This window comes from Vicia villosa, unplaced genomic scaffold (genome assembly GCF_029867415.1).
Source record: "Vicia villosa cultivar HV-30 ecotype Madison, WI unplaced genomic scaffold, Vvil1.0 ctg.002032F_1_1, whole genome shotgun sequence".
Lineage (NCBI taxonomy): Eukaryota > Viridiplantae > Streptophyta > Magnoliopsida > Fabales > Fabaceae > Vicia > Vicia villosa.
Genome location: NW_026705820.1, coordinates 130,364 through 140,448, shown reverse-complemented (window position 1 = coordinate 140,448; position 10,085 = coordinate 130,364). Strand labels below are relative to the sequence as shown.

The following is a 10,085-nucleotide window of genomic DNA, read 5'->3' as shown; positions in this document are numbered from 1 at the left end:
TTGTGTGATCAGTTAACAAAACGATGAAATATAATATATAATATTCAACGAAATCGAATTAAAAAGCTAGTGGAGTAAAGACTGATTTGGTCCCGGATGCACGTGCCAAGAAAAAGACTTACATTGTAAATTAGGTCAATTAATTGACAGTTGACACCATAAAATAAAGAAAAAGAGAGACAGGGTCATGAGGGCAATTAAAATATTGGACTATGGTGTTGGTGCACGTATATAAAAACAGTTTGTAGAAATCAAGATATATTAATAAAAGTGCCAGGCTACATATATAGCTTGACTTTTAAGTTTGCCCTTTGTTTTTGTTTTCCTGAGATTTGCTGAGAAGTTAAAATAATGTTCTTCATAAACAACGAGTGTTTTTTTATAGGACATGTCATGTTTTTTTAGGAATGTCGTAGGGCTATTTAGTGGGACTATGTATTACATAATTGTGGAGTAGATCTCAAAATTGGTCTTTTTCTTTTGTTATTGATCTCAAAATTGGTCTTTTGAATAGGAAATTATTGGATAATTTTGTTTTCAAAAAATTAAGAAAATTAATAAAAATATTAGGCTAAATTACAATTTTGATTCCTCTATTTTTGTGTTTTTACGATTTTAGTCCCCCTATTTTGTCTTTAAACACTTTTAGTCCATCATCCTCACTTTTGCTACAAAAACGCTCATGTGTCACATTTTAAAATATGTTTTTCGGTCCATCATTGTCACTTTTCGTCTAGTAATTTAATGACCTGAATTTTCCTCTTTTAAAAGTGAAGAAATTAAATGTTGCGGATTCTAACTCGCGTTTCTACAATATGATGTCTCTGTATAATTATCGACTAAGCTGCTTTAATGGAACAAAAAAGTATTTTTATGTTTAAAAATAAACAAAATATCATAGAATTCATGTTATCCAAATTAAATTAAATATCATAAGTAAAGTCTTGACCAATTACTTATGGGACTGAATGATCCTAAATTCATGACCACACGGTTTGATGTCTTGCGTCTAAATGTTGGAACAAGAAATGTCACTAGAAAGGGGGGGTTTTGAATAGTGACCCCTTTTTCGTTTTTACAATGATTTGAGTAGTTAGAAATTGTAGTGATAAGTAGGAAAAAAATAATAAAGCAAATACACATAGTACTTTATACTGGTTCACCAATTTAGTTACTCCAGTCCTCACACAGAGTGAAAATTTTCTATTCCTCACATCGTTATCCTAAAGAGGGATAAACGTGACAATTCTTACAGAGCCTAAAAAGGCTTTTACACTTACTAAAGCTTTCACCACTTTAGATTTTTCTACTCTATTCCTTTCAAGGTTTGATATCTCTTGAGGATATACTGAATGTAAATTTTGATACAAAGTTAACTCACTATCTAGCAGTGGAAAAACTTTCCTTTTGAAAAGAACTTCTTATGTTAAAATAAAATGAGACTTATAAAGAATGTGTGTGATTGATCTTTTCTTTTTCATTTGATGATCTTTGCAGTAGGTTGGTGATGTTTTTATAGCCTTGTTTGAGAAATATCCGTTGAGAATACTTTGCCAGAATTGTACTTTGAGGCTTCATGAGTTTTGTCCTTTGAGTAGATGAACTAGAGGATGTGATAACACTTTACTCATGTTTGAATTTATTTGAAAACAAGAGGTCCACGTGTTTCCTTTTATTTTTAGTAGTGAAGACTCTTTGAGTGATATTACAAACTTTACTCAAGGTGTATTGAGTTAATCTTTTGTAAAGCATAAACAAAGTCTTGTGAGAGAGTTAATATCTTGAATAACCTATTTTAGTCTTTCGAAGACTAACTGTTTTTATATTTTCTCCCCCTGATTATATGCAGGATGTTTGTTTGTTATAATTATGTTGGAATAAGAAGCTTGGTTGAGACTAGATATATAATACAAAATTTCCTCATTTCTTTGTCCATTTCATACCAAGTTTACATGGTTGATAATTGAAATAGGAAGATGCAAACAAACTAATAAAACTAGCATAAGATAAAAACAAAAGCAAGAAAAAACGAAAAACAAGAATACATAAAACTTAAGTAAACTTAAGTAATACTCCCCCTTTTGACATCCAACAAAAAGAAGGGGGAAGGGAAAACAACAATCATTCTTCAGTATCAGATTTTTTGGTGGAGGCATGAAGAAAAGGAAATTCAGAGGCAGGAATCTCAGGTGTAGGAATGACAGGAAAAGCTGCTGGTAAAAACACTTTGGAGTTCCAGTCAAAGAAGGCCTGATTTTGACGACCAATGCTAACGATAGCTTTTTAGAGTGCTGAGAGGTTGTCTTGAGAGAAGCTAGTTGTGGTTTGATTTTCATACTTAAAGGGATGGAAAGTGGGGTGATCTTGGTTATTAGTGGGCCTTTATTTTGAAGAGTAGGGTCCTTAAGAACTACGGTCCGATTAAGTTCCATATTTTCTCGTCTCTTTGGTCCTCCATTAAATAGGAGGTTCTTCCTATTAAAAGTATTGGTATTTGGTCTGTTGGTAATGGCGGTACAATCAATTTTTGGCAGGATAGGTAGTGCGGACTGTAACACCCCTTTCTAACCCCGCGACAATTAATAAGTTTATTTAGAGTACATGAAAATAAGGGTGCCATGATTCATAATAAAATAAACATCATTCAGTTATGTCATGCATTCACTGAGGCATTCATCATCAATTAAAAACATTTCATGTTAACACAGCGGAAATCAAATCATACGGATTAAGTTTAACATCTATAAAACTTATCCTTCAAAACATCAAAACATAACTAGAGTTATAAACCATAAACTCTAAACATCGCGTCCCCAGTGTTACAAATATCAGAGCATGACACCTGACACTAACTAAAATAATTGACTCGTGAGCTAATCCTCACCGAGTCGAACAGCCGCTATCCTCAATCTGAAAATGACAACATGTAAGGGTGAGTCTCATCATAATTAACAAATTTTATAAGGCTATAAAGCAATAACACATCATAGCTGCATCGTTCACCCAATTGTTTCATAAGTAGACATTCAGACAGGTTTTATCATCACAAAGCAATCAACTAACACATCATTAATAATTATCACACTAGAATACATCCAATCATGTTATAGAAGTATGCATATGTATGAACTGACACTATGCATGTGGTACCAACATCATCAAATGGGAATAACCCATGACCGATCCAACATCATCAAGATACGGCCCTGCCAACACAGATTCCACACAATGGGAATCATGCCCTTTACTTATCCAACACATCATCATGGATACAACATCATCAATGAATATGAATGAATGCAAACATACATGAACATACTTATACCATCGTCAAGTCTAATGAGTAACATCATCAAATACTCATTTCATCATAATCATCATCATCGTCATCAAGCATGTTTACATATGTTAACAATCCTTCAATTAACATCCAGTCATTCTCATACAACACACAGATCATCACATGATTATCGTTTCACATAGCATATATCAACATATCTCATCACATATATGTACAATACATCTCCAATAAACGATTAAATCATAATTTAAAATCATTAAATTACACTTCATTTCATCATCTACACAGATAGATCATTTTATAAGGCACGTCACCCTCGAAACAGAACTAAAAACAAGTTTACGGTTTGAAAGTTATGCCTCTTTAAACTTTCCAAAATGGCCTGTCACTAACAGCACGCGGCGCCAACATTGGTTCGCGGCGCGAACTGAGCGAGTCAAAATTCCTTGACCTTCTGCCAAGCACTTCGCGGCGCAAACGTGTGTTCGCGGCGCGAACTGAGTGAACCAAAACTTCCTGGCTTTCTGCCAAGCAGTTCGGGGCGCCAACCCTGGGACGCGGCGCAGACTGGCGATTTTGAGAAACCCCCAATCGTAGAAAACAGTATTCTACACATTCCAAACTCACTCAATTCATACCAGTACGAACTTAAGGAAATGGAATGCACATACAACACGAAATACACATCATAATACACCAATTACGCATCAATTGAGACCATAACAACACAAACAACATGGATTCAAACATGGGGAACAAACATCATACAATTTGACTCAATCCCTAAATCTATCATATGACTCAATCGAACCGAATTCTACATCTATTCAGTATTATCAACCCCTAACCCGATAATAGATGCTAATCAGATAAGTCCCCCCTTACCTTAGCCAAGAATCTGGACTTTTCCCCTTCTTCTCCATCAAACTCGTAAGCCTCTTTTCTTCACTTTCAGCAAGAATCCCCAATCTTCAAACTCGCTTATCTCCCTCATCGAGAACCTCCCTGACACTAATTAATATATCAAATCGAAGGAAATTTTGTGTAGAATCCGAATCTTTGAGAATTACCTGATTTGGAGCTACGAGCATAAAATTATGGCCCGTTTCGTGATGGCTGCACCATGAATACGAAAATGCTTTTGTCCATGACTTCTCCATCTCTCCCTATTAGGTTTTTCTCCTCTATTTCTCAAATTCCTCTTATTTTCTTGTTTTATGAAAACATAACATAATTTAGTAATGGGCTCCTTCACATTAACACCCCCACATTATTAACTCCACCAATGGCCCAACAACTAACATTTTATTATTTCCAATTAATTTCAAAAAAATGCTAATTTTGAATAATTAATTTAAAACTTAATTAAATTAATTAAATAAGAATTTTCGGGATGTTACATGGACCGCCGCTTATTGAAGACTCTTCCCTTGAGTTTCTCCGTTCCAACGGTAGTGTCGTTTTGTCTAAGGTTGCTGATTTTTTCATCGAAGGTCAATAGAGTTTTCCGGCTGAATGGGATATGCTTTTCCCTTTTCTTCAACTGCGCGAATTCCCTATCATGTCGCCTACAGAGTTGGATCTTTTGCACTGTCCTCACTCTTTATTCGGCGAGCTATCTCTCAAGGAGGCGTACTGTTACAAAGATCCTTCTATAGTTCTTTCTTTGTCCAAATTGGTTTGGTCCAGTGATGTTCCGCCAGCAAAATCCATGGTGGTTTGGAAGCTCATGTTAGACAATATCCCTTCAGACGACAAGCTCATGCTCAGAGGTTTGCGGTTCGTTTCTATGTGTTCGTTTTGTAACAACCATGAGGAAACTTCCAATTATTTGTTCTTCGATTGCTCTTTTTCATGACATGTTTGGAGTTGATTTTACAAGTCCATAGATGTTACTAATCTGCCGCCGTCTTTGAAGGATTGGTGGACCCGGTGCTCGTCTAGGTCCAAATAGTGCGTGGTGGTTCTTAAGACAACCATTATTTATATCATTTACTTTGTCTGGGAGGCCAGAAATTGGGCTAGATTCAAAAACATCCATCCCAATCTCCGGGCCACTATTCAGAAGATCCGTAAGCAAATCTATTTAACAGGTTTGTATACTTCTACGACTTCCTCTTCTTCTATGGACGACTTTCGTATCCTTAAAGTGTTTAACATCAAAGTTCGGCCTCCGGATGCTCCTCGTATTATTGAATTTTTTTGGCATCCTCCCCTTTCATTTGATGAAATGTAATACTAATGGAGCCTTCCTTCCTAATTCCACGTCTGCGGGTTGTGGTGGTCTCTTTCACGATCATTTAGGAAATTTCTTATTATTGTTCGCTAATTTTGTCCCTTGGCCTTTGTCTACTATAGCTGAATTCTAGGCTGCTTGGTGTGCTATGGAGATAGTTGATCGCGACTTAGTATGTCTATAGATTCGTGACTGCAAGTGCACAGTCGTATCGCGTAGCTTTAAAGATTATTGAACCCAAAGGACCAAAAATCAAACTTATCGTTATATAGTGTTATTATGTAAATCTAAGGCTAATAATATTCAGTTGAAGATTATAAGAAAAGAAAAGATTAAATAAGGTTCTGAATTAATTAAAGATGCACACCGGTATGTAATCGTCCGACTTCAGGGGTTCACTAAATTATTGGAACTGCTTTAAATATTACAAAACTTCTTTCAGTGAAAACTATTAGTTTAAAAATCTTTGTCTCACACTCTCGTGTTTATCGATTTCGTTCATATAATTAGACTTAAATGATTTCTCTCGCTGTCTCATTTAAAACGCAAAAATACTTTTTGAAAACAAATAAAGTTCAATTAACTTTAAAGCACTCTCGCTGTATTTAAAGTTAATGTTTCATTCCCACTGTCCAGTTAAAATCTCAAACGAACAGTAAAACCTAAATCAAATTCTGGAAGTTCAGAAAATAAAACTAAACGGGCAATAGATTCCCAGTGTAGAAATCTATTGCAAGGTATGAATTTGGATTTGAAATGCCTAAGAAAAGATGAAAGAAAAAGCTCTGAACAATATTGCAACAATAGGGTAAAACTTCTGAACCCTTTCCTCTGACTTCTGCTTTATATATTCAGGGTTTGTAACTCCCTCCAGAGAATTTAGGAGAAGTGAATGTCCCTGAAGAATCGGTTCCTGAGAAAATCTTGGAGGAAATTTGAATCGTTACCAGCAAGAAGGGAGGAAAACATGGAGAGAATAAGTAAAAAGAGTTGTGGCGGGGGCTGATCAGTGCATTTTGATGCACATTCCTTTATGTTTATACTTAGACATTTCTATGGTTTGATTTGTTTATTTTTCTATTTTATTATGTTTTTATATTTTAATTCATTTTTATTGTTATTTGATTTTCGTATTTAATTTTCAGCTTTAGCAGTCTGCACGGAAACGATCATAACTGGAGTTCTAGGAGTCCGATTGAGGCGTTCTAATAATCGACGGAAAGCTAAGAGAAAGATCTACAACTTTTGTGTTGGAGTCGAAGTCAGATTCGGAGTCTATATTTCCCAGATTTTCGTTTTAAGTTGCAGCCTTAGTTTGTTTTAGTTTTGGTCAATTGTGGGCCGGGTTTTGGATGTTTTTGACCCAGTTGGGTTATTATGACCCGAATTTCCTTTTGTCTTCTCTTTAGTCTAGGTCTGGCCGTACAGCGGAATATCACTTTTTACTTTTCACCAAATAATTTTGAAAGCTTTGTACGAATGATGAGGAACTAATCCCCGAAGGCAATTTCTGTTGGTTACGGGTTCCAATACTTTGAGGTTTTTAATCTTTAATCCAATTTCTTTTCCCTTTCGATATTAATCTATATGTCTTGTTTGCTTAATTCGAGTTATATAGAATATTATTGATTTATACCGATTGATTTATGTTCCTTGACTTTTTCGTACTTTATCGTTGCTTAATCGTTAAAGTGTGTATGTTAGAATCACGTTTGCTTAATTCGTGATTGTGCTTAATCCGTTTGCTTTATTCGGAAAATAGGAATGAAATCTTATAATGTCAATTTCGCTTGTTAATTGATGTTGTGATCGGTAGGGGAATAGAATCCGCTTAGGGGATTGAAGTTTATTGAACCAATGATAAGTCGGTAACCGAATCAGTAGAATTGTCGTTTTAGCTTATTCAGATAATCACTTTTTCATAATAACTTATTTTCTGCATTTTTATAATTGAACACGAAACAACCCCCCCTTAATTCGAATTCCATTTGGTTAGTAACAACTAAGAATCCTTGTGAGACGATATTCGAGTCACTTGTCGCTATCTACAGTTTTATTCAAAATAACTCGTTTTTGATCCGCGCGCGACAGCGGATCAAATTGGCGCCGTTGCCGGGGATCGAACCCGGGTCACCCGCGTGACAGGCGGGAATACTTACCACTATACTACAACGACCCAAAAACTGAAAATAAAATAGTGCTGCAACTTAAAACGAAAATCTGGGAAATATAGACTCCGAATCTGACTTCGACTCCAACACAAAAGTTGTAGATCTTTCTCTTAGCTTTCCGTCGATTATTAGAACGCCTCAATCGGACTCCTAGAACTCCAGTTATGATCGTTTCCGTGCAGACTGCTAAAGCTGAAAATTAAATACGAAAATCAAATAACAATAAAAATGAATTAAAATATAAAAACATAATAAAATAGAAAAATAAACAAATCAAACCATAGAAATGTCTAAGTATAAACATAAAGGAATGTGCATCAAAATGCACTGATCAAATTCCCCCACACTTGAACTTTTGCACTCCGAGCAAAATGAAAAGAAAGCAGAAATACATCAACAGTTACTCATCCTAGGCTACAAATCTTCTTTGGGTAAGTTTGCATCGACATGTACTAATCTTGCACACTAAGGATATCGTAAGAACACTAACCACAGATATGCAGACATAAGGCTCCTAAATACACAAACCAATTCAAACCATATTATTATACCATAGCCTAACTTACTCATCCTTTTTGCTCTTTTTCATTCAGGCGCAATCACATTAAGCCCGTTATCTCCACACACTTATAGCAGGACGACCGGTTAGTGACTCTGATCCTTTTGCACGGGGTTCCGATACTTGCGTGGCATAACCCTTTGCTTACTCATATGTAGTTGCGGGGGATCGGACTGTAATCCTCCCTACCAAGTTCAGCACCAGAAACCGCTGAACCAACTAACAAAGAGTTTTGAAAACTTTTTTTTTAAGATTACACAACCGTTGGGTTAAGTGACCGGGTGAGGATCACCAAACTTAGAAGGTGTATTACCTTTTTCTTTTCTTTTTTTTTTCTTTTCGGAACATTCACTTATAGATTGAATTCAAAGGAACAGATTAATGGAAAATTATAAAAGAACCTCAAAGCGACATCTGATTACAGTGAATTGATCCTCATTTTGGTGATGTGGATAGTTAAGGGGAGGGGGCCACAATGGCCTAGGATGACCGCCCCACACCCCACTTTCCTTCAATTTTGTGACGTGCTAAGGAGTGGGGGCCACCATAGCAAGGGTCAGTGCCCCACCTTGTTTTTGAAGGAGTTTTATTTTTTTTAATTTCTTTCCTATTTGCATGGGCTGCTGCTGTCATCTTGCTTCACGGGCTGACCCTTTTAAATTATTCACCTCCATTTTACTTAAATAATAACATCTTTATTTTCTTCTTGCAAATTAAATACCTGAAACAAATTAAACAAAATACCGGCATAATACTAAAATGAAACAATATAATTAAAATAAAATAAAGACATAATTTATGTTAATCGAATCGAATATACAATATCTTTTCGTGTTACCAATAGCTATGAGAAAAGGTTGGAATAACCTTTGGATTGAGTCGGACTCCAAGCTTGTGGTGCAATCTTTTTCTAATCCCTCTTTGGTTCCCTGGCAAATTAGAAGGATGTGGAGTGTTTGTATTTCTTTTTATTTCAACAACTGTCTTTTTTTTTCTCCCACATCTACCGGGAAGACAACACTTGTGCAAATTTCTTAGCTAGTGTAGGTTTAAACTTAACATTTCTAACCATTTTTTAGTCCATTCCTTTAGGTTTAAGGAAGGATTTTGTAAGTAATCGATTAGGTTTGCGTTGTTTTAGGTTCTCATCCTGTTGTTAGAATTGGTTTTGTCTCTCCTTCTTTTTTGAGGATGCTGTCCTATTATCTTTTGTATCTTGAGTTCTATTTTCTTTCTAATATATGAGGCTTTATTAAAAAAAAAAACTATAATTTTTTCTACAAGAAAACAATAATTTGTTCCATTACAATTTTTTAACATACTTTTTTTAGAACGGAGTTTTTAGAGAAGTTGTTAGCAGCACATACACATCATGTAAGAAATATTTGTTTCTTATTGATAAATTAGTTATATTTAATACTTTTTATATATTTTTAAATAAAACAAAAATAATCATATTTAGTAATTTGTGACCATTATAATCTCATTGATCTTTTAATTTTTTAATATCTTCAAAATAAAAATAAAAATAAGAATAATTATAATCTCATTGATCTTTTAATTTTTTTAATCTATTTAAAAATTAGTTGAATTGCTTATTTACAAATGTTTAAATGAAATAGACATTTTAAGTAGGTTAATAGGACAATCAGGTATTGAAAAAGTCTAGACTTATGAGGCGTTTATTTCACGGAATCATAATTTACTCTCAGGAATAATTTACCCAAAAAAATAAAGATAGAAAATTTATTTCAAAAATTTATTTTGAAAGGTTATTTTAAAAACAATTTAATGTTTCGAGAAAAATTTATAATTTTA

The 10,085-nt window shown here is 34.6% G+C and overlaps 1 non-coding gene across 1 annotated transcript; it reads right to left on the bottom strand.

Annotated features, from left to right (window-relative positions):
- Nucleotides 1-7,641: 7,641 nt before the first annotated feature.
- Nucleotides 7,642-7,713, bottom strand: TRNAD-GUC (transfer RNA aspartic acid (anticodon GUC)). The gene has a single exon. It is a non-coding gene; the product is annotated as a tRNA-Asp (tRNA).
- Between the last annotated feature and the right edge of the window lie 2,372 nt (nt 7,714-10,085).